At 40.0% G+C, this 24,236-nt stretch overlaps 1 protein-coding gene and 1 pseudogene across 1 annotated transcript in view; one reads left to right on the forward strand and one right to left on the reverse strand.

Moving 5' to 3' along the window:
• Nucleotides 1–24,236, forward strand: part of LOC139710006 (lipoyl synthase, mitochondrial-like) — a 184,180-nt gene that overhangs the window by 41,253 nt on the left and 118,691 nt on the right. The gene's annotated exons all lie outside the window — the stretch shown is intronic.
• LOC139710003 (uncharacterized) lies at nucleotides 11,223–20,703 on the reverse strand (annotated as a pseudogene).

Below are 24,236 nucleotides of genomic sequence, written 5' to 3' on the forward strand. Positions count from 1 at the left end.
GTGTATGCATGGCGCGTTCGTTTGCATGCTCTTCATAATTCACGATCGAGGCCAGGATCGAGGATAGTATAGCTAGCTAGCTAGCTAGGTACTGTACAGCTAGCAAGCCTTTTGCTAAGGCAGCAGCTGAAGAGAGGCTCTCGCAGTGCACGTGCACACAACGATCGGATCGGAGCGCGCTTGCCCGTTGCAAGCTGAGTGTGCAAGTCCATTGCTCTCTGTGTGCGTGTGCTGAAATTACCGGTATAGCGAGCTGCCTTTTGCAAAAGGCTAGCACTGTACATACATACAAGCATGATCGATACAGTACAAGAGACACACGTTACTGGTAATCCCTCCAGGCAAAACAACAGTGAGTGTAATTACCGTACGCACCATATGTCTCGGTGTACGATCCCTATGCTACACTTGTTACTGTTTTTCTTATTTTTCGTAATGAACCTTCCAGTCTGACATGCGTCAATATACGAGACACCCTATGTATGATAGCAAAGATCGTACTGTACACTCATGAGTACGATCTTTGATGATACATGTATATGCTACCACGATTGAAAGGCAAAGCAATAGCAAGTGAGTACCGAGACAAGTCTCGCATTTTGCGTCTTCCATATTTTGCCGATGTCCGATGAATACCGTTAAAAGAAAGTATAAAAGGAAACAAAAAATAGAGCAAATACATGCTGCATTCTAGGGAAATTTTGAGCTGAAATAATATGTATGACACACACAATATTTGCGTGGAAATTTTCGTGTTTTTTTTTTTTTTATTTATTTTGGGTCCGAAAGTAGGGGTGTGTCTTATACACGGGTGCGTCTTATACACGGGACTTTACGGTACTCTCTTATATTTGAACGAAATCGGTAATCAGGAAGTATCAATATCGACGCCGACTTTCAAGTCGTCACTCAAAACAAACTCACTCTTCACAAAAGATCTTGGCGAACGTGACTTGCACAATGTAGAACTGAAGTTAGCTGACTAGTACTGTGCGAACGGGGAATTTATGCGGGAACTAAACTCAAAAGTGTAATGATTGTGGCGATATGTGTGATTTAGGAACTAAATTTTTCATTCAACTTGCCACAAATGATTTGTAAATTGATTTTTTGCTCCGGATTACTTGAAAGATTTGTCTCATGATATTAGATGGCTAACTTCAGTCTGTGCGCCTGCACAGGCAGGTAGGGCCTACGCCGCGATCACTCATGTTTAGAGCAGATTATTTCTAGTGATGACATGAAAGTCGACATCTACACTTACCCTTCCTGACAAGCGATTTGGTTCAAATTTACGTGAGAAAGTGGATACATGAGTCATTAAGTATTTCCTTTGATTTTGGTGCAATTTGGTTAGGAGAATTTTTAGATATCTACATGGATACGGAAGTACGCTAGCACTATACTTACACTACAGGGCCAGCGCTGGGATCGCGAAGCGGCGGCACTGTTAGTATCTACGTGGTCAGGCTACTCTTCCGAGATATGGTCCTTCTAAAACTAACTGTTAGATCTAGTCCTTGGTGTGAATAAGACCACCAAGAGATTTATCTCGGCTACAAAAATATTGGAAATCCATAAAGCAGATACCTTACCTACAAAATTCAGCACAGGAACAACAGTGCCTGCAGGACAAGGGTCTAGATCTAGACCTTGGTGTCTGGACTTTCGTCTGGACTTTCTTCAAGTTCTGGCAGCGGGGTATGTATACTACAGCATTACGCTGTGCCTTATTAGCACTGTGCACATACAGCTGTCGACAGCGACGCGAGTGGGTGTACCCATCAAAACTTGGACTGCCATGTACTCCTTGACTGCTCAGTAGTCCTAGTCCTAGTTCTAGTCCAGAGTCTATGTGCACTGGGTGCTGTTTTCTTCTAACTATAGGCGTAAATCGTGTGTGCCGTTGAAAAGAGTCTATTTGGATTTTGATTTTAAGCACGTTCAAATAACGATGCCAATTTCATTTTGCATATCTGGAATTTTCCCCCCAAATTTTATCTAATTAAAATAAAGCTTTTGAAGAGATTCCTTGTAAAAATTGATAGATACCAGTATTGATTAACATGTTTATTTCAGCTCCATATTGCAATTTTACTAAATAACAGCTTTTGCAGTACTTCGTGTGAGATTTCATCAGTAAATTGACATGTGTAGTTTGTCTTGCTTAAGTCGAACTTGTGCACCTGTGACGTACGCTAAATTGTGTGGCTCGTTCCGTGGCTTGCTCGTTTTCTTTCTTTTTCAAAAAATCATTTCAGACTCATGCTGGGTTTTAGAATCCTCTCTTTCCAGTAGTAGGCATCAAAAAATGTAGATAAGAATTATAAGACAATTAGAAAATGTCAGTACAGTCTTCTTTTAGAACAGATATAGTAGTATGAACATCGGAAGATATTTCAGTTTCTTATCGCATGGTTTAGGAGAAAACATGGAAAGAACGGCACTCGGTTTTCCATCTCTGATAATGGTGGTTATTAAAGAAAGATAATGACGAGACTGAGCCTATCATGTTTGTCTCGGAGTCTTCCCACCTCATATCTGAGGTGGGAAGGTGGGTTCATGTAGAGAGACGGCATGTGGATCGTATACATTTACAGTGCACATTGTGTGAATGCACATTACTGTGTTCAGCAGACTCTGCAGAACGGGAAAGAGATACAGATAGCGTGAATTCTGTTTTCAATGTTTCGTTTCTCACTTGTTTTTGAAATAGGCAGGTCAAGAAATGGAACCTCATTGTATCCGATCAGATTGCTTATGTTTTTCTTTATCATGATGCACCGAAATTGTCCTCATTATAACCAGAATCTCATTATAACGGAGCTCGTTATAACCGACTCGTTCTGCCATAGGTTTACACGCAAAGGAAAACGGGACCGATGCGATCACCTCGTTAAAAGTGGTTCCTCGTTATAACCAAACTATTTGTAACGGGGTTTCAGTGTATTGCATAATATGTTGCCATTGCAATGACATATTTTCATTAAAAGATTGTGGATGAAACTACTTTTTCATTTTGTGAGCAATTGACCCCAAATTTGGTATGTGTGATGGCTATCAAAGGAAGATGTGCCAGACACCTTTTTCGCTGGTGTCATCTATAATGCGTTGCCATGGCAATGGCATATTTTCATTAAAAATTGTGGATCAAACTACTCTTCCATTCTTTGAGCAATTAACCCCAAATTTGGCATTATGTGTGACCGCTATCAAAGAAAGATGTACAAGACACCTTTTTCGTTAGTATTGCATAATGCGTTGCCATGGCAACAGCAAATTTTTTTAAAATCCTACAAAATGTTGTGTATCAAACTACTCTGTCGTTTTTTGAGCAATTAACCCCAAATTTGTCATGTGTGACCGCTATCAAAAGAAGATATACAAGACACCTTTTTTTGTTACCATTACATAATGTGTTGCCATGGCAACAGCATCTTTTTAACAAAATCTTACAAAATGTGGATTGAACTACTCTCAGTTTTATAGCCATTCTGTTGAAATTTGGGATATACAATTGTAACACCTTTTGTTTTGTAGTTGATGTTCGATGGCGTATTGGCGGTGTTACATTGGTAACGTTTCTCGACAGCACACAGAAGAGACCAAGAGACCAGTTCATATTATAAAGTATACAATTCCGGGCTCTTTATTTAGTCACAAAAATAATATTCCAGGCGAGGATACAAGATTCAATATTTGGTATAATAGGTGCTCCCTATCCGACGGCCATATATTGCCCCTAAAGAGGGATGGCAAGGGAGACCAACGCTTTATGTGTCTCTACCCGAAGAGGGTGAAAGAGAGAACTCTTGACCAAAGCACATGGTCACTTTTATAATACATCTATACTCGAAGGAGGGGCTTAATCTACAATATTCAAATATTCAAAATAGAGGGATTCAAATTATAATAAAACAAAGGTGTAAGTTAATGATGACCACTGTCAATCCATGGGTCACTGACACCAGTGACTCACATATTACATGATGGGGATGATGGGGGAGAAACTTAGCACTGGTAGACAATGGGGAGACAGGTTATCCAGAAATGTTTATGGGAGAGGTTAGGCTCCTAGGGAGGTAGGGTGTGTGGACTGACCACAGGATGTGATGACCAGTCGGGTTGGACAAAATTCTGGGAATAACAATGAAGGAGTTTTCCCTCATGTCTGTAGTGGTTGAAGCTCGGGTTTGTAGCAACAACACTCCTACATTTGATATACAGCTGTATCACATTACTTCCATCTTTCAAAATGAAACGTCCTCGTTTCAAGGAGGTTTATTACAGTGGGACAGGTGACCTAAAAAAAAAATCAATTGAGAGTATTCTCCAGTGAGAAAATGAGAGAGGGGACTGGATACAAGATGCAACTTACGTTTACAAAATAATAAAACATACAGAATAATACAGCATGACTAAAGGTGTGAAAGAAAGTGGAAAGAGGTAGAAGGAAACAAAAGAACATAGAAATATCAAATTCAACATGGTGTTAACATTACTACTAAAATATCAAGAAAAATCATAGTTAAAAGGCAATGAGCACATGGGAAAAATCATGAAACATTTTCCTGTTTCAATACTGAAAGTTGTAAAACCGAGGCAGAAATCAAAGAATCGCATAAATACTGATTCAAACTATGAGGGGAAAAAATGTGTGCACAGTGAATTTAAACAACTTAACAAAAATCAGCTTCATCTGAACAATACTAAAAACTACAGTATTGAACCCATTGATCCAAAACAATTAACTCATGTGTAATAGGGTGTAACACATGAAAAGGAATAAAAAAATCAAACAAAATTGAATAATAACAAGGAAGAAAGTGATTGCGTTGATCACTCAAATTCAGCGAATAAAGAAATCAATAAAATAAACACATCTTGGTAATATAATTAGGCTCATGTTCCGGTTCAGCAGGAAATATGAAGCCAACTTGAAATAATGGAATGAAAATGCAGTAATCTTGCATTCTAAGAATTATGGAATGAAAAACCTGAAACCAGGATATTGTTAGCGTAGCATAATTAAAAGAAAAACACATTCAAACAAATATTAGAAATAGGCCAATCTAGGTATGGCGATAAGGTCGTATGAATACGTGTGTGAAAAATAGAGATCTCACAGAAATGTGCAAAGCTAAAGAAAGTTTAGTAATTGGTCCACATGAGGCTGTGGATAGGCAGAAATATGTTGAAGGCATCATGTGAAATGAAATAGAGAGAGGAGGAGATTCAAAAGCTGAGGAGTCAGAGAACAGGCAGAACATAAGAAAAATCAAAGCAATAGAAAGGCAATTATTAAAACTTAAACTACATAACACTCGTATGCAATATGAGCGAGACATCGGTGGCTTAAAAGATAATCACACATGAAATTATAGCAAACAAATACAATATGTCAAGGCATTAATCGGTAGGAACTACACTTGTCCATAAACATAAGTCATGACCTGCTTTAACTGTCTGATGGTCATGAAAAAATATATACAAAGGAATGGCATTAGAAGGCAATACCTCCTTAATTTGCATTCAGAAGTCAGACAACAGAAACATAAGTGAACATAAGACAAATGACGCAATAAACTTCAAGATAGCAACAATCCGTCATTAAGGTTGTCTGAAAATCAAGTTTGCCAAGGCCTAGCGAGAGAAAGAGGTGAAGTCGGACGAGATGGGGTTACCATAGTAATTGGGAGGGTGTACAATCCGGCCGCTTCGAGTGCGGTTCGGAGGATCATGGTTACGTGCATGGGCATCATGGGATGGTGAGGGAGGAGGGGGAGGCGCGTTGGGGTGACTGGGAGGGGACGTAACAGGTGGGACAGGTGGGGAGGGGGGTGGTACAAGCCATATATTAGTAGAGAGTGATGGTGGGGGTACTGGTGGGGGGAGGACATCGAGGGAAGGTGGTGGACTTGTCGGGGATGACAGAGGCAGGGAAGTGTCGAGATAGGGCTTTAGCCGATTGTAGTGAATTACTTTCGGCTGTGAAGAAGGGGAGGATGGGTCAATGAGATGGTATTGAATACCTTTTTCATCTCGTTTAGTGACACGATACGGGCCTTTCCACTGTGGGGCCAGCTTATCACGTGACACAGTAGGGTCATTTATCCAAACTACATCATTGACATTGTATGGGACAAAGCGTGTATGTCGATCATAATGGTATTTTGGGGTCTCATGAGCACGATCGGCCTTGGTGGCCGTCTGTGTGAAAGCAAAATCAAGGCGACTGAGTAAATCAGCAGCATAATCACCAGCAGAGGAGGATGGGAGGGTGGGGTTAGAGGCAGTAAGGAGGAAGAGGGGAAGGCGGGCTTCGCGACCGTGTACAAGGAAAAATGGGGTGTATCCTGTAGAGGAGTGAGGTGTGATCGATTCTGGGATACCATGCTGACGCACATACCTGTCAAAAAGACATGTGGCAACAGTGGTAGCCTTCTGGTCGGGCAGAGGGAAGAGATTTACATATTTCGTGAAATAGTCCATTACAACAAGAACATAGCGGTTGCCTTGTGAGGTGAGGGGTAATTCGGTCAGGTCAGCGGCAATGCGTTCAAAGGGACGAGAAGAGGTAATGGGTTGAAGGGGGGCACGGAGAGCGGGAATGGGATTGCGACGTGCTTGGCACGGGGCACAGCGGAGACAAAAATCTGTAATGTCTCGGCGCATAGACTGCCAATAGCAAACCTTGTCAGCTTTCTGGATAGCTTTAGCAGCACCAAAATGTCCAGAAAATGGGGAACCATGCAAAATAGCCAATACATTAGGAACGAGAGAATGCGGTATGACAACCTGACGATCGAGGGAACCATTTGAAGCACGTCTTAATCTACAAAGCAAGCCATCATGGAGCTCTAGGCGATCACGTTCTGAGTGAAATTTGCGAAGAGCAGACTCATAACGAGGGATAGATGATTTGTGGGGAAATTTTCCAGATCTAACCAGGACCGAACTTCACGAATGATGGGGTCCTGGTGTTGTGCTTGATGTAATCTGAAACCTTCATTAACTAACAAGAAACAGAGGTCATTACTGTCTTCCGGGGTATGGAAATCTGGGTCATGAGTATCACAGGGAGACACAGGTGAAAAAGGAGGTTGGGGCGGTGGAGTAGGAGGGGGGGGCTGGGGGATGAGGAGGAGGAGGTGGAACTGGAGGAGGAAGAGGTGGAGGTGGCGGAGGATGAAGTGGAGGAGGTGGTGGAGGTGGTGGATGAAGAGAACACACAGACTCACTAGGTGGTTCAGTGCGGATTCGGGAGAGGGCATCAGCATTAGCATGCTTGGCTCCATCGCGATGTTCAATGACCCAATCGAGGGGGTCGAGTTCAAGCGCCCAGCGACTTCGACGTCCAGTCGTATCAAGGGAGACGGGTAATTTGCGGAGGCTGACAAGAGGCTTATGATCTGTGACGATAATGAACTGATTATCTGAAAGATAATGCCTGAAATGACGCACTGCCCAGACAATGGCCCAAAGCTCTCTATCATACGTAGACCAATTTCGTTCAGCTTTGCTAAGCGCTCGGCTAGCATAGGCGATAACTCGCTCCTTACCATCAGTGAATTGTGTCAGAACAGCACCTACAGCAGAATTCGATGCATCAGTATGCAGAGTGAAAGGTTGAGAAAAAGTAGGGAAAGCCATGAGAGGGGGTGATATGAGGATATTACGCAATGTGTTAAATGCATTCTCACACTCATCAGACCAAACAAAGGGCACACCTTTATTAGTGAGATGGTTCAGGGGTTCGGGCGATTTTTGCAAAATTTTGCACAAATCGGCGGGTAGTAGCTGCTCAAACCGAGAAACGCACGAACATCTGTCACGGTGCGCGGGGTCGGCCAGTCTCTTACCTTCTCGATGTTGGACGGATCAGGTAAGACACCATCTGGTGAGATGACATGACCGAGGAATGTAACCTGTTGTTGAAAAAAGTTACACTTTTCTGGGCGCAGTTTCAGACCTGCTGATCGGAGACGGGCGAACACTTCGCGCAAGCGCTGCAGCTTTTCATCAAACGTTTTGCCAAAGACAATTACGTCGTCAAGGTACACAAGAACCGAATCAAGGTGCAGTCCACGTAGAACAAGCTGCATCAGCCGCTGAAAGGTAGAGGGAGCATTACGTAATCCCATGGGCATGACTTTGAACTGAAACAAATCAGTACCAGTAGTGAAAGCAGTCTTGGGACTGTCGTTGGGATGCATTCCTACCTGCCAGTATCCACTAGAGAGATCCATAGTGCTAAAATAGCAGTTGCCAGCAAGCGCATCAATTGTGTCATCGATGCGGGGAAGGGGATGGGAATCTGGGCGTGTCACCTTATTGAGTTTACGATAATCAACACAAAACCGATAGCCACCGGTTTTCTTCTTTACCATAACAATCGGTGAACTCCAGGGGCTTGAACTAGGTTCAATGACATCTGCTTCCAAGAGGCGATCGCATTGCTCTTTTATTTCCTGCCTGATTTGGGGAGAAGCCCGATATGCACGTTGGCGAATTGGGTTTGTGTCGGGTGTGGGGATTTCATGTTGGACCAAATCTGTACGACCATAATCATCAGCAGTGTGACTGAAAATATCAGCATACTCAGTTAGCAAATCCTGAACTTTAGCCTGTTGAGATGGTGACAGAGAAGTCGATGACAGATCAAAAGACAAGGTGTCTGAAGGGAGAGGAGTGGTAGGGGAAGAGGGGGAGGGGGCAGCAACAGCACAGTAGCCTTCACCTTGTCGGCCTATGACAGAATGAAATTCACCCAAAATCATACCAGAGTACAACGTAACATCACCTGTGGTTGGATTGCTAATCCGCACTGGGATTGTACCTTCATGCACAGAAGCTAACGTACATGCTACGACAATGGGAGTATCTGTAGATGGTTCGAGAACGCCATCATAGCCGCCAGGGAGGATAGAGAGTGGTGCATCAGCGAGAGACAGTGGTATTGTCATTTCACTCCATGCAGGCACAATCTGTTCTTCAACAACAGCATTACACACCAGTGGTGTGAACTCATGTGGGTGCATGAGAGGGATAGTGGCATTGTCAATAATGAGGACACCTGAAGTGAAGTCAAGCTGTGTCTGATAGTGAAGCAAGAAATCCCAGCCAATGATTAAGGGGGGATCAATGTCACGGGCCACTTGAAATGGAAATGTGAAGCAATGAGAGGTCGTAGAAAAATTCACATTAATTGTACCTAATGTGTCAAGGGGGTCACCAGATATAGAATTTACCTTAAGAGGTAATGAATGGAAAGGGCGTGTATACAAACTAGGAATGACTGAACGCAGTTGATCACTAACTAGAGAGACAGATGTACCAGTATCTATAAGAGCAGGAATTTTCATGTTGTCAATTCTGACCAAGATACGAGGGAGGCAATCGGAGCGAAGGGAATCAGAGGGTCTATCAGGAGAGACGGATGCTGGTAGTCGACCCGCAGTACCAACTAATGCCTGTTTCCCGGCTGAGAAAAGGCATGCTGAGATCCATGGGGGCCGCCATTTTGATTGTCTGCAAATGAAACATGGCGAGAGGAAGTGGGGGTGCGGTAGTCATGGGAACGATACGGGGAGTGAGATGGAGGGGGGCGAGCGGGACTATCAGTCCTGTATCGCATGTAATCTCGGCGTGAAAATCGCACGTCAGGTCCACCATAACTGGAAGACCGATCAGGAGAACGATATTCCCGACGGGAATACTGCCGTGAATTGTTAGGATGATATGGGGATGGGGAGCGAGTACGTGGATGGTGACAATAGGAGGATGAAGGGGGATATCGAATTGGTGAGTCAGAACAGGAGTACGGGGAAGGGGAACGATATGATGTATCCTGCCTGCGAGATGTAGATGAATGGGAGGGGTGTGCACGTGACAATGAGCGAGAGTATGGGGAGGGGGAACGATGTCGAGCGGCTGTATTGGGAGGGTGGTCGTGGTGCGAACGACTGTTGACAGTTTTTGCCAAATCACCTACTTGAACCTGAAGTTGAGCAAGTGACTGAACTACTGTGTTCAAAACATCTGCAGAGGGGGCAGCAACAGCAGCCACAACTGGGGATTGGGGGCGGTTACGGGGAAAGGGGAGACAAAGTGCATCATCCGCTCTTTGGATTTGATGAGCGATGCGGAGTGCATCATCGAGAGTTGCAGCGCCATGCTCATGGCATTTTCGCTGCAACTCCGCATCCAATCCTGCCAAAAATCGACGGAAAACTTCGTCGTCCCTCGCCTTTTCGTCAAAATTAGGGAAAGCAAGGGATGTTAATCTGGTGAGGTCTGCAACATAAACCTCAAGGGGTTCATTTTGGGCGCGGGGTCGGGCGTTCAACATTCGCTGGAATGTTGAAATTTCTGTCGTTTTAGAGAACACTTTGGACAAATGTGTCTTGCATTTTGGAAAATTACACTTGTCAGCAGCTGGCAAGGAATCCCAGACAGTGAAGGCAGAGCCTTCCAAGCGGGAGGGGAGGATTTTGGCCAGATCAATCTGACTACTGCCTGGCCATGCTTCTGCTGCTACTTCTAATCTCCTACACCACAGGGAGAAATCTTCTCTCCCATCGCCGCTGAAAGGAGGAGGGAGATCAATGCGGATGAGGGGTTGGCAGGAGGAAGGAGACGTAGATGTGGTAGGAGTGGGTTGTTCAGTAGCCATTGTTAGAAGTTAAAAGGTTTAACCAAGTCAAGATTGAGAAAGAACCAACTTAAAAACCAACTTACTAGTATTGATTACACAGGAGAGAGTGAGAGAGAGAGAGAGAGAGAGAGAAGACAGAAGAAAAAGGGATGAAGAGAACAAAAATATGCAGATGTGAATAAATCACCCTATGCAAACATAAAAAGGAAAAAAATCAGCAAACAAACTTGTGCTCAATCAAGCATAAACTGACATACAAAACTAGCAATGTATCATGAACCATAATCAATGTAAGAAAAACAAGTAATGTCATCAACAAACAAACACACGTCACACAATTACAATTAAATACGTATATCAACATGCGCATAAAATGAAAGCAAAAAAATTGTTAAAACAACAGAGTATAATGAAGCTATGTACCAATACTCACAACATCAAAAACAAATCTCATAAAAAGAAGACAGGATTAAGACAAAAGAAAAAAACTATTTGCAAGGGAGTCTGTCTGAATTAAGTAATTAATGTTCAGTGAAAAAGAAAAAATAATATGAATAACAAGAACTCATCCAGATCCCTCGTAGATGACCGATAGCTCTGTACAGTCCATGTATGACGTCACTGGTTGATGACGACTGAACAGGAGACACAGCCAGGTACAGCGCAGGTAGACTCCCGGTAACATTAAACAGCATTCACAGCACAAGTCAGCGATGAAAATAGATCCAGAATGAAGAACAGCTCAGCACTGTAAAACAGCAAAGGTTGGTTCTCCAGCAGTGGTGAACAGCTTTATCAAAACACGAAACAATCCAGGAGGCGATGATGTCGCGATGATGATATCACAACAGGATACAATCGGCTGAGGAGCACAATATCACGTTGCTTGGAGTATAAAACTGGTATCAATCCACTGCTCCAAAATCCACGAAAGTGATGATGAATATAATAGTTAACTCTGCAGAAGTGATAGTTCACAGCTGTTCACTGTGTGAAACTGCAATCTCACAGTGGAAAAAAAAAAATATATATATATATATTGTGTCTGCAGGAGCCTTATACTGCACAAAGGCTCGAATTCAGTTCCACAGAAGAGATAGGTCGCTGTCTCAAGATGATCCAGTCGAAGGAAACAAATAATATAAAACAGTCCAAAACAGGAACGTCCAGAGCGATATAATACAGATGGATCCGATAATCCCACCGCTGCCAGTGCCACCAGAATGTAACACCTTTTGTTTTAGCGTTGATGTTCGATGGCGTATTGGCGGTGTTACATTGGTAACGTTTCTCGACAGCACACAGAAGAGACCAAGAGACCAGTTCATATTATAAAGTGTACAATTCCGGGCTCTTTATTTAGTCACAAGAATAATATTCCAGGCGAGGATACAAGATTCAATATTTGGTATAATAGGTGCTCCCTATCCGACGGCCATATATTGCCCCTAAAGAGGGATGGCAAGGGAGACCAACGCTTTATGTGTCTCTACCCGAAGAGGGTGAAAGAGAGAACTCTTGACCAAAGCACATGGTCACTTTTATAATACATCTATACTCGAAGGAGGGGCTTAATCTACAATATTCAAATATTCAAAATAGAGGGATTCAAATTATAATAAAACAAAGGTGTAAGTTAATGATGACCACTGTCAATCCATGGGTCACTGACACCAGTGACTCACATATTACATGATGGGGATGATGGGGGAGAAACTTAGCACTGGTAGACAATGGGGAGACAGGTTATCCAGAAATGTTTATGGGAGAGGTTAGGCTCCTAGGGAGGTAGGGTGTGTGGACTGACCACAGGATGTGATGACCAGTCGGGTTGGACAAAATTCTGGGAATAACAATGAAGGAGTTTTCCCTCATGTCTGTAGTGGTTGAAGCTCGGGTTTGTAGCAACAACACTCCTACATTTGATATACAGCTGTATTACACAATCATTGTGATGTGTAATTGTGCAGGACGCCTTTTTTGTTTGTGAAACAATCTGTAGCCGTGGCAACAGCAGTTTTTATGCCTTCGCCACGGAGTGGTGCCGGAGGCATGTTTTCTGGTTGTCCGTCGTTGTCCGTCCTTCCGTCCGTCCTTCCGTCCGTCCGTAATGAATTTTGTGGACAGCGTAACTAAAAACCTTTTGAGGTATCGTAATGAAACTTGGCATGTATGTGTATTAGGTGGTGAAGTTGTGCCTATCAACTTTTGGGTGCACATGCTCAAGGTCCAAGGTCAAAAGGTCAAGGTCAAATACATAAAATTTCACTATTTCTACCATATCTATGCAATGCCTGAAGATATTTTCTTGAAACGTAGTGTATTACATGTATTACCCAATTAGGATTCTCTGGTGAAAGTTTGGGGTCATGAGGTCAAAGGTCAAAAGGTCAAGTAAAAATATTATAACTTCACTTTTTTCTCCGTACCTTGGAAATTGTTCAAGGTATCTTCATGGAACATAGTATATATACATGTACTGACTGGCAATGATTATCTAGAGAATTTAGGGTTCATATAGTCAAAGGTCAGGGGTCAAAGGTCAAGGGCTACACTTCAAAATTTTACTATTTCCCTCATGTTTATGCAATGCCAGCAGGATTATTTTTTTTACACTTGGTGTATGTATGTATAACCTAATAGAGATTCTCTGAAAAGTTTTTGATTTTGTTTTTGTTTTGTTTTTTGCCTCAAAGGTCAAAAGGTCAAAGATCAAGTGAAAGTGCTGAACTAACTTTTTCCTCCATATCTCGGAAGTGGCTCAAGTTATCTTTAAACTTACTACATATTTATGCATGTTCTGCCTGACAGTGATTATCTTATGAATTTTAGGGTCAAAGGCCAGATGAAAATGGTAACAATTTACTCTTCAATACAGAAATTACACTTTTTCTCCATACCGTGAAAATTACTCAATGCATAAACGTATGAATGGGTCAAAGTCAAGTTAAAGTCCTTAAATCTTCAAATACATGCTCTCCTATTCATCCAATTAAACCTAGGTCAAGGAAGGTGAACATTCAACACATTTGTGACAAACTTGTCATTTTAATATTTTGCCAATTTTGTGAAAATGTAATCACACATTGTCCACATGTACTATCTAGACCTATTAGGAGAATCATGCATTATGGCAAAGGCATACCAGTCGCCATAGCGACATTTCTAGTTTATATCAATCATACAAAAATATGTGAATTGACTTAACTCCCTGAGATTTTTAGTACATTTGACTTGAATTTTGGTGCATGTGACCACTACACTGTGTAGATGTGCAGAACACATCTTCTGTTGATGTTGAACAATGTATTGCCATGGTAACAGCATTTTTCACTAAAAAGAATACCAAAATATTGTGGATTCAGCTAACTCCCTTAGTCTTTCAGGATATAGCTTAAAATTTGGCACATGTGACTGCTATGGTATGTAGATGTTCAAACTTAATCTTTCATCATTGTTGAACAATGTGTTGCCATGGTAACAGCATATTTTGAATGAAAATTTATACAAAAATATTGTGGACTCGGCTTGATCTATAGGTGTAGTTATGCAAGACACTCTTTGTATACAGTTTGTACCTGATGTGTTGCCATGGTAACTGCATATTTTCTTCAAATCTTGTGGAGTGAACTACTTCCACATTAATTTTGTGAAGCAGTCAAACTCACCAGGTACTCACAAGGTACTACGTGGACACATATGTATACGCGTAGACAAACAGACAGACAGGTGGCACGCATAACCTTTTATCAAACTGAGGTTCAATTCTTTTTCATAGGAATCTGGGCTGTGGGAGCAGAGGTATTAATTACCTTTAGCAGGACTTTTTTTCATGGTGGCCCGATGGGGTCACCAGAATTATCAATTTCAAATTTTTGGTGGCCCGAAAAAAAAACAATAAAAAAATTAAAAGTCCTGTTTTTTTTTTAATGAGTCAAATATTCAAGTTTTATCCTAGTAAGAATTGGAAGCTGGACATATCTACTCATAAATAAACCTCAACAAACTCGCAACACTCACTCTCAGGCACTCAATCAGTCCTTTTCATCCATCCTTTAAACAAATTTAACTGCTGAATGGTGAAGACTAAGTATAAATATTCATTGACAAGCACATGGGTTGCAATATCTAAACATAAATAAATGACATCAGATTACATGCAAATAATCAAAAAGCTAGAAGAACATATTTCTATTTCTCAAAATACAAGAGACAAACTTACTTTTATGTCCTTTTGAAGGTTTCAAAACTGACAATATGAATATCTGATAGCCACTTTAGGTATTTCAGGAAGGCAGAGTACTTCCTAAAGTCAAACTGAAGTTTAAACTGTAAGTCAAACGATCAACTAGCCTAAGCCTAAGGCTAAGGAAGATATGTCATAGTAGAGACACTGAATACTATAGGTTTTCCCGGTCAATTTCATACTTCTGTCATTCAAGTTCCTATTCCGAGCATTCGATTTCACGCATTCCACGCTCGCAGCACTGAATCAGCAATCAAATTCAAAATCCGGTCATTCGAATTCACTATCCGAGCATTCAAATTCACAGTCGGAGCATTCAAATTCACTATCGGAACATGCAAATTCACTATCGGAACATTCAAATTCACTATCGGAGCATTCAAATTTAAGAGAGGAGCACGCATTTCATCAAAGAGCACTCAAATTCATGTCAAGCTGGCGACGGAATCTTGTCGGTCATTTAAATACATGAATAGGCAACCATGTTCCAAATAACTGCATTCAATTTGAAAGAAGTCCTGAATTTAGTTAGTTATGCATGTATGCATTTGTTTCTCATTTGGCTTTGAATATATTGGGATTTATGATGATTATTTATTTTGCAGTAGAGAGCCACCTGTTCATTGACAATTTTGAACTCGTGCTTAGCAGAAAGGAATATACAGGCACATGTCCCTCAGACTGGACATGAAATGGAGGTCCCATGTGTGAGAGAGTCACAACTCATAAGCGTAAAAGATCCCACTTCATTTATTCATCGCAAAGAGCAGAACATCCAACTGGACCCCATATGGAAGACCAGCTATTGCAAGCTGAATATGGGTTATCCAGCCATCTTCTTTGATGGAAAATGAAACAAACAAACAAACACTAGGCTCTGTATAGGCCTACAGACGAGCATAATACCGAGGGTTGATTGACACTTTCGAGGAAAGAATAAAAACAATTTCGACTATATTGAAACTGATACATGAACATTTTATACGTCTTGTTTGTTGTGTATTGCCGTCTTATTGATTTACTTTTGCGGGAATATGTCAGATCATTGTGTGTCAGTTTGTCTTTAAATTGATGAATTGCCATCCTGTGGTTGGTGTTGGGGCGTTGTCAGCATGCAGTATCATCAAGAAATATTATGATTAAATTGTCGTTGTGTTGTTTGGACGCACTGACTGCACATTGCAATTTGAAATTTATTGAGATGAAAAACAAAGAATAGGCTTACATGAACAGGGAACAATGTAGAACCTGTAAACAATCATAATTACACTATATGCAAGCCTTCATTGGTTGTGTTGGCCCTTTTTCCTTTCTTAAAAGTCTACTCCATTTTCCTCATTAAATTGATTGCACGAAGTAGGAACTTGATCGCCTAAAAATGAATTTGAACGCTCCAAACAAGCTCATTGGGACTATCACATGACTATCGCATGAATTTGAATGCACGAGTAGGAAAGTCGGTGCTCGCATTTTGAAATTGAATGCCCAATCGTGAATTTGATTTCACGAAAGCGAAATAGAACGCCCATAAATGAAATTGATCGCTCGGATTCTGAATTTGAATGCCCAAATATTTTCGTGTGCGTGCGCTGTGTAAATTTGAATGCACATTAATGAATTTGAAGTGACAAAAAGTATGAAATTGACCGGGAAAACCTATATTAATTTATGCATGCATTTATGCATTTCCAGCGCAAAAAGTTACGAATTTATTGACATACTTTTCAAAAAATTTTGGTGGCCCGAGGCGGGCCACCAAATTTGCCCTTTTTGGAAATTTGGTGGCCCGACTTTCATTTTTGGTGGCCCCAGGCCACCGTTAGTGTCAAGCCCTGCCTTTAGTGATACTTCTTGTTCAATTTGATTTCATCAGCATGCAATTTTATAAGTTTCTCAAATAAACGTGTAAAGAGGGCGTTCAAATTAAAAATGCACGTGCAACGCATTCAAATTCGCATTAGCACAGCCATGGAGAATGTCAAGGAATTCAAATTCATGATAAGGCAAACATTTATAACATATGGGCAGTGATTTTTGTTGTTGCTTACATTCTTTGAGTTACTCATCTGTTTTAATATTCAAATTTAATGTAGCTCAGAATGGCACTTTTGCCTCATAATATAACTAATAGCTCATATTTAAACTCACTTTCAAACACATACATGTATTCCTACATTTACATTAATACATGACTTTAGCCACTGCTAGAGTATAGGGTATGCATGAATATCTCGAATATGGACAGAATTTGTGGTCAAGCATTTGACAACCAGCAAGATCACTGGCGATATAACCCTGTGATGAAGCACGTCCATATACGGCTGATCCAATTGTGGCAATTTATGATATGGACACAGGGAAGTAATGAATGGAATGAAAAATATACTTAATATGGTTTGGACATAATGATATTCCGGAATATGGCCGTTCCTTAAATGTTACATCCATACTGTTAGGGATAAATTGAAAGTAGAAGAAAGATCAACATCAAAGGAATACATACAATACAATTAAGATTAACTTATTAAATGAAACTTTGAAATGAAAAATTAATGAAGTTGTATCATCCAATATATTACAGAGAAAAAAAAAACCATAGAATCACATAAAAAGTTGTTTACGTCGATTGAATTGGAATGTGTAAAGTGCAAAGTTGTGTTTATTTGTTTGTTTTTTTTCAATTCAATTTATTTTCATATTTATTTTCATAGTGAATCATAATATCCGGCTTGGATGCACAGTAAATTAATGTAAGCATGTAAAACATAGCGGTCAATCATCGTACGTTTGGTTCGATGTATAATGCTGAAGAAATATGATGGAACCTACTTAAAAGCGAGCTTGTTAAGCGTAGGTCCCAAATTCTGAACAGAGTGTAAAGATGAGGAGCACGGATGCAACGTAGGACCAAAATAAAGAAAAACAAAAATGAAAGGCAAAATTACCTGGGGCACTAACAGAACCTTCTCAATACAAATAGTGATATACAGACCACCACATTCTGCAGATGTAAGAACAGTTGATATAGCAATGTTGACAATAGTGTAATAATATGATTTGAATAATGGTGAAAAGAGAACAACTCGACATGCGAGTCCTCGGAAGAGATACGGGAAACCTAAAGAGTGAACATACAAGTACTAACGTTCAAAGAAAAATTAGAATTAGAATTAGAATTACCAGCCAGTATAGCACTGAGGGGAGTACAACAACAAGCCAGCTGTTTACGCGTTCCGAGACTGCTGAGACTGCATTAACGCAGTCTAAAAGGGCTACTGGTGTGAAGAGCGCAAACAGAGAGGCTTAACTGATTTGAATGACAACAACCAACACAGCAGGAAAAGGCACATAAACAAGATAGAAGGAAATTTCAATGGACTTACGCAATGTAATTATTCAATAAATTCTGTCTTAATTTGTATTTGAAGGTCGACAAAGACAAACAACCTGCGAGTTCTATGGGGAGATCGTTCCAGTATTTCGGCCCTGTATACATAATTGTTTTTTTCGCGAAAATGGTTCGGGTACATGGTAGGGGATAATCGTCACGTTGGCGGGTGGGATAGTTATGAATAGAATAATTTCTTTTAAACATATGCAAAAAAAAATATCAGGAAGATCATTTTTGGATAATTTATACATGAATATCCCTAAATTGTAATAAAACAAATCTGACAATTTCAAAATTCTATTCTTATGGAAAAATTCATCTGTATGAGATAAATACCCAGTCTTATTAATTATTCTAATAGCGGGCTTTTGTAAAAGAAAGAGCGAGTCAAGCAAAGATTGGGACGTGTTACCCCATGCCAGTATTACGTAGTTGAGGTAAGGGGAAATCATAGTTGAGTATATAATTTGCAATATATTGGTGGGGAAATAATCTTTTAGTTTATTTAGAATTCCTGCATTCCTAGATAAAACTTTGGTTAAAAAGTTGATGTGAGACTTCCAAGATAAATCACTATCAATATACAGTCCTAAAAACTTAATACTATCAACCTTCGTTAAATTAATGCCATTAATTTGGACATGACCAGGAATAAGTTGCAAAGAGTTACTGAACAGCATATAATATGTTTTATCAATGTTTAGTGATAACTTGTTGGCATGAATCCAGGACTGAACAAGTTTCAGTTCGTTGTTTAACATATGAATAAGCGTATTAGAATTATGATGTGAAAGAAATACATTTGTGTCATCTGCAAAGCCTATAAAAGAAAGAATCTCTGATGAATTTTGGAGGTCATTTATGTACAAGATGAATAATAGCAGGCCGAGTAGGGAACCCTGGGGGACACCACATGTAATTGATTTCATTGAGGACTCATGACCATTAAAATAAACATACTGCTTTCTATGAGTAAGATAATCTCTAAACCATTCTAAAGCCGTCCCGCGAATGCCGTAATGGCTTAACTTATAAAGGGGAATATCATGGTCTATCGTGTCAAAAGCCTTCGAGAAATCAATAAAAACACCGATGGTGTGTGAAGCATCGTCAAGAGCATGTGCCACTTTATCAATAAAAGCCAATAAAGCGTGGGTAGTGCTGTGTTGCTTTCTGAAACCGAACTGAAAATTCGAAAGAATATTACAATTAACAAGGAATCTAAGAGTTCTTTTATGGACAAGCTTTTCCAAAATTTTTGAAATTGAAGTTAAAAGAGATATCGGGCGATAATTATTAACATGTTCTTTAGAACCCTTTTTGTATATAGGAACAACTCTAGCGACTTTCATCTTATCAGGAAATTTTCCGCTTGATAAAGATTGATTGAAAATATAAACAAGAGGAGAAACTATTTCATTTATCACATTTTTTAATAGAAAAATTGAAATACCATCATCACCTGTACTTTTTTAATTATTCATTTTACGAACAACTTCTTTAATTTCATCATCAACAATAGGAACGAAAAAGAAAGTCAGTGCGTTCCTTTCCCCGAAGAACGAATGAAAAGGTGTCCGTGAATGCGGTATTTTGCTGGCAAGATCTGGTTAACAAAGAAGTCGTTAAATACATCCGCCATCGCCCCTGGTTCATCTACTAAACAACGGTCTTTAAAAATGGAATTTGGGGAATTTTTATCTACGGTGGAGTTTAAAGCTGTGTTAATCACCTTCCACGTACCCTTTATATCGAACTTACATTTGTGAAACTGATTGGAGAAATACTGTTGCTTAGCTGTACGTAGAGTAGATGTAAGCGTATTTCGATAACGAATATAAACAGATTTGTTTGAAGCATTTGGGGATTTACGGTATCTACAATATAATCTATTTTTCTTATTGATAGACTTAAGGAGAGATCTCGTGATCCATGGTTGTCTTGGTATTTTCTTATAATTAGATCTAGATCGTTTTATTAATGGTACATAACTATTACAATTTGTTGTTAAAATATTCATAAAAATGTCAAAAGACGCATTTATATTTCCAGAACTGTAAATAGGAGACCAGTCAACTGACCTCAATCCCTCCCTAAGTCTATTTAGATTACATTCAGACATATCACAAAAACCAGAGTTATGAGTTGGTGTTCTTCTCGTGAAGAACTGGGAAACAAGTGCGAATACTAGGAAATGATCTGAGAGATCTGAAACAACAATACCAGGTGTAACATCAAAAGATAAATTATTAATGAATATATTATCAATGAGAGAAGAAGTAGCATCAGATATACGAGTAGGTTTTCTTATAAGGGGAATGTAAGATTTTGACAACATATAAGGTTGAGGAAATCTTGGCAGATTGGAGTATCATTGCAATTAAAAAGATTTATATTAAAGTCACCCATTATAATACATGTCTTATTGGCAAAATATTTGTCAGAAAGAAGTCCGTGAACTAACTCAATAAATTCAGAAGGGTTGGAATGAGGTGGCCTGTAAATTTCCCCAAAAATAATGTTACCGTTGTGTGGAGTTATAACCTCAATGAAAATACTCTCAAAACATTCTGAAATGATACAATATTCATGTAGCAACTGACAATTTAAAGTTCGTTTGACATAGAAACCTACTCCACCACCTCTCTTCCTATTCCTGTTATTGGTAAGTAATTTAAAACTACTGATTTTGAATTGGGAGGAAGGTGACGTCTCCTTTAGCCATGTTTCACTGAGACCAATAATAGTATGTGTGAATTGCAACTCGTTAACAAGTAAAAGTAATTGGTCAAAATTTTTGTTTAAACTCCTAATATTAATATGTGAAACAAGATCTTTAGAATTTGAATTAGATAAGGTGATGATATCTTTTTCCAAATGATAATAAGAGGATACATTTTGAGCAGAAACATCATTAGTATCTAAGTCAAGCTTTAATTCTTGAGTTTCTGTATTTAAAGATGAGACAAAGTCGGTGCTGTCACCTTCTTCACAGTCAGAACAGTTTAAAGAAAAATTCAATGCAGCTGGCTGGTAATCACATACTTCGTTATTCATTGTGGGAGGAAGATTTATGTTAATTTGTTCAGCCATTTTTGAAAATAGGCAAACACAAGTTACATAATGACTTGTTTACTAGGAATGCATGCTCATGACTTTGGTTGCCATATGTCTCTTGGAAGCAGTGCTCGAAAATAACATTCCACCGATGAACAGTAACAAAACTACTAACATTCACATGAGATAAGGAAGGAAGAAGTGATGGTGATAAGAATGCAGTGTAACTTGCTGGACTATGTACAAGGAACAAGTACACAATATCAAAGGATGAGCAGTAGGTGTTGGAAAATTCCATGGAGCAAACAAAAAGCAAAAAAGCACTGCGGGCAATCTGCGTCACTAAGACGAAGTAGCGACCTTAAAAACATTAAACAAATTTAAGCGTGAAATTCCCGGGTATCAATGTTACGACACACCGAACTACAGTGGTTTTTCTGGATATTATATGAGTTGATAGGGACTTGAAGCATGTTCAAGAAACAGAATTCAGTTTGCGTATATATGTGAACAATAATTTGTAATCAAATAGTTTACAAATCAGAGACACCAGCAGTGTGTTATATACACTTGCAGACATGTGGTTTTTTGTAAACGAGCCGGAGCACTTAACACATAGAGTATTATGGCAGTTATTGATTGTCGAACCAGAAATGCATTGAGAAATAACAATAAATTGTGACACATTCAAGGAAGAAAGTATATCCAAAATCACGTAAAACAGGAATTGCTCTAATTTCGAGCACATAAATGCACATGAGAACACAATCAAGATCAGACTCCGAACGTCCATATCTTGGACACGTTCCCGGGATGTTACAGCCACATACCCTACCCCCCCCCCCCCCATCTTTGGGTCCAGACAGGTGCTAAACACAAGATTGCTAACAATTGAAAATTTAGGTACATTAAAGTGGAGTATAGCAAAAAAAAGTACAGTGTACTATCGGAGAGGAAATACCGTAAAGTTCCGTGTATAAGACGCACCCGTGTATAAGACGCACCCCTACTTTCGGACCTAAAATTTAAAAAAAAAAAAAAAAAACACGAAAATTTCCACACAAATATTGTGAGTGTCATACATATTATTTCAGCTCAAAATTTCCCTGGAATGCAGCATGTATTTGCTCTATTTTTCGTTTTCTTTTATATTTTCTTTTAACGGTATTCATCGGACATCGGCAAAATATGGAAGACGCAAAATGCGAGACTTGTCTCGGTACTACCCGTACTCACTTGCTATTGTTTCGCCTTTCAATCGTGGTACATGTGTCATGCATATCGTACTCATGAGTGTACAGTACGATCTTTGCTGTCATACGAGCAGCAGAGGGTGTCTCGCATATTGACGCATGTCAGACTGGAAGGTTCATGATGAAAAATAAGAAAAACATCAACAAGTGTAGCAGAGGGATCATACGGCAAGACGTACGGTGCGTACGGTAATTACACTCATGCACTGTTACCAGTAACATGTGTGTCTCGTGTACCATGCTTGTATGCACAGTGCTAGCCTTTTGCAAAAGGCAGCTCGCTATAATTTCAGCACACGCACACAGAGAGCAATGGACTTGCACACACAGCGCACAACGGGCAAGCGCGCTTCGATCCGATCGCTGTGTGCACGCGAGTCCATTGCAGGAGCCTCTCTGCAGCTGCTGCCTTTGCCAAAGACTTGCTAGCTAGCTAGCTAGCTACAGTGTAGCTATGCTATCCTAGCTGGCCTCGTGAAATGAAGAGCAAACGAACGACATGGATATGCATGCATGCTTCACACATCGTTCATATTTACGGTGACATAGTGTCGATCCTACTCCGTATTTTACAGCTTTTGTCTATGGCCATATTGATACTAGTACATTGATAAGTTTTACGGTATCGGTAATTTAGTAATGATACCTGTACATCGCGTATTCCAGCTGCTAGGTTGGCTGTTGGTAGCTTGGTAGACTGACATCGGTAGCATACAGCAGTGCTGTTACAGCGTTGTCTGTGGCCAGATTGATACATCGTTACTGCACAAGGCCGATGTAAGTTTATCTCGTATTTGCAGCTTTTGTGTATGTCCAGATTGAAAGATCGCTCATTTATCCGTAAGTTTTAGTGATTGCTTACCTTCCAAACGTCAATGGGCATACATGGCCCCAATTTGGCCTCATAAAATTGGGTGTACATGACGGATTTTTTTCTGTGATTCGACTGTACCCGTGTATACGACGCACCCCCGATTTTCAACGTTTTCCGACGAAAAAATAGTGCGTCTTATACACGGAACTTTACGGTAGCTTTGTCTCGTACAGCAGAAACAATTGATGTGACAAAAACCCACAGTCTGGGTGATAAGCGTACTGGGGTGAGCATGCTTGGCTCAGTTAAGTTGACATGACCGTGACCATTTGGTAAAAAAGAGTGATACAACGAATATGTGGGTTTCAGATTCTAACAAGTATCGAGTCATTCGCGACTGCTTAACAAATAATACTAAGGAATAACAACCTCTTGATAGTTAATGGCGGGCCGTGAACGACACATTTAAGCCGAATATATGACTGTACAATTCAAGAACTATCAAGTAACACGGAAGGAGTGTTGTTTGATACACACATTCAGGATATGGTTATAATATACGGAAAAACAGAATATTAAGGGTAAGATATGAACATTCAAGGTAAAATTGAACACGGAAAAAAGTCAACTGTGGGGTAGCCTAATCAGGTACCGTTAATCTTCCAGTTCAAGATGTGTGTTTATTTAACCACAGTGTATCTTGATAAACCTGCTGACAAATTTAGGCTTAGGATGTGAGAGTAGAAGAAAAATCTAATGCAACAGATTCACACAGGCTGTAGAAACTCATTCCTGAAACTGATTCCAGCTCGTGGTGC

The sequence above is a fragment of the Diadema antillarum genome, unplaced genomic scaffold, assembly GCF_040938485.1.
Source record: "Diadema antillarum isolate AM-2024a unplaced genomic scaffold, OU_Dant_1.0 seq00001488_RagTag, whole genome shotgun sequence".
Lineage (NCBI taxonomy): Eukaryota > Metazoa > Echinodermata > Echinoidea > Diadematoida > Diadematidae > Diadema > Diadema antillarum.